Source organism: Neolamprologus multifasciatus, chromosome 14 (genome assembly GCF_963576455.1).
Source record: "Neolamprologus multifasciatus chromosome 14, fNeoMul1.2, whole genome shotgun sequence".
In the NCBI taxonomy this organism is placed as follows: Eukaryota; Metazoa; Chordata; class Actinopteri; order Cichliformes; family Cichlidae; genus Neolamprologus; species Neolamprologus multifasciatus.
In genome coordinates, this window is record NC_140452.1 from 9,366,158 (window position 1) to 9,368,414 (window position 2,257).

The 2,257-nt window shown below is 37.0% G+C and overlaps 1 protein-coding gene across 1 annotated transcript in view; it reads left to right on the forward strand.

The window, feature by feature from the left end:
* Positions 1-2,257, forward strand: part of rtn4rl1b (reticulon 4 receptor-like 1b) — a 152,430-nt gene that overhangs the window by 21,121 nt on the left and 129,052 nt on the right. The gene's annotated exons all lie outside the window — the stretch shown is intronic.

The window sequence follows — 2,257 nt, forward strand, 5'->3', positions numbered from 1 at the left end:
ACTCAGGAATAAAAAAAGTGAAAATTATAAGTTCATTGAAAAGAAATGTTAATTAAAAATTACCAATTAAAAATGATTTTGCCAAATGTAACTTTAATTCTTCATAGCATTAATAATAATTAGCAAACAAATCTATTACCTTGACCCATGTGATTAAATTCCATCCATTCATCCGAGATAAAATAGGGTCTCTAAGAAAAGAGTATGGATGGATTCAGTATGTTACAGTACACAGTATGCATGCATGCTTTCAGCGCTCTAAAGGTCATAAGCATGGTTTCTGCCCTAAAAGAACGGGTGCCAATTTAAAATATAAATCACATATGCTTGCTTAAGTGCTCAATATTAAAGATATTTTACAAAAACGCAGAGGGAATAAAGTTAACAGTAAAGGCCGCAGGGATTATTAATAGTGGTTTAATGAGGCAGTGGGTAGATATTGTGGGTCTATGTAGCCCAGAGTGCCTTAGAGTGGAGTCCTTTTTTTCCAATCAATGTATGGTAATGAGCGAGAAACAGAGTTTGTCCAGCAGAAGGATTGGAAAATGAGTACAGGGTTACAGGTTGTTAGGGCTGCTACAGTAAGGAATTGGCAACATAATGATAATGATTGTAAAAGACCACTGAAAGACTGAGGCTCCTTGTAGTATGCACCTGTGGTATTACTTATAATGAAGTAGCAGGGGACTGGGCGATAGAGTAAGACAAAGGAGGGTGTTTTTAGCTGTGATATGTCATGAAACGTTTCATTCTTATAGTGGGAATTGCCTGTGGCTTAACTATTTTGAGTGATAATCAACAGGCTTCTCAGACACCGCCATGCATTTACTGTAGTCTTTCATAGCAATATTAGATAGCATCTATTCTCGCTAGCTGCCAAAGGCATATTAATGTGAATACATTCAGCCTCTGCGCACATAATCACACCCCGGGAGGAGCAGAGGCTACCGAGATAAATCATCAGAGGACCAGCGAAATCAGAGCTCTGCAATGAAATCCAGTGGTCTCTCCTCCCCAGAGCGTGCCTCCAGGCCTGGATGTGTCCACACCGAGACAGTTTGTGATCAGCTTCAGTGCAGAGAAGACTATGTGGTGGTTGGAGTGGAGGCAATTTCAGATGGACATAGTATAAAAGTGGTGCAGAATAGAAAGGCAACATATGAAACCCTCCGTTTTTTGCGCTTAAAAATTTCTGTAAAACTCTGCACTGTAAAAGCATTTAAAAACGATATCTTTCTTTTTTATGGGTATTATTCAAGCTTCTCTCCATTGATCGACACTCTTGTCTTAAGTTAGCTCCCTCTTCTCTGCCTACCACCGTCTCAACCGCCCCTCTTTTTTTATTTTGTCTCCCACACTATCATCCACTGCACTTTTCAGAGTGGAGAAAACTCTTGTTTTGACAGCTATGATAGCTGACTAAATGTCATGTCTGTTCGAAAAGGTTGCGTGTAACATTTGAATTTATTGCACTTAGTTTCATTCTTCGTCCTATGCTAGGTTTTTTTGTGTATAGGTCGGCTCAGTGTGTGTATTTTGGCTACCGTTTTGTGTGCTTGTCCCTTGTCTCATCGTGAATACATGAACAATAATTTGTATCTTTGCATGTTTGAAGCTCAATTACAAATGGGTTCTTGTTTAGAAAGATGAATGTGGACTCTGTGATTTCTGCCTGCAGTGTTGCTGCACCAATTTTTGCTGTTTATTCACGAGCAAGTGTAACCTTCCCTACAAAATAAATCAATCAAAAACAACTCTATTGTGTGCGTGTCACACAATCAAGTTTAATGTAAGCACAATAGGCAGTTTAAATTCACACTCTTTGATGTGTCATGGGGGACAAGTTTAAAAGAAAAGGACTAAGGTGGAATGAATTATTTAGCTTGTGTAGAATTCATGGCAAATAAACATGTACTCACTGTTATTATAAACATAGCCACCCCTTCACTCATCAGGCCTTGAGGAAGCATTAGAGAACTATACCTACTGACATTAGTGAAGAGGAGGTATGTGTAATGAATGTCGAGAACAGCCTTTTTTAAAAAAAAAACCTGAATATACGGTTATATAGTACATAAATATCAGATGATAGAAGGCATGTTTAAGTAAAATCAGATCATTGCTCGTGGTGTCTTTTTTTTTCAGGCTTACAAGGTTGGAATATATATATATACATATACATATATATATATACATATACATATATACATATATATACATATACATATATATATATATATACATATATATATATATA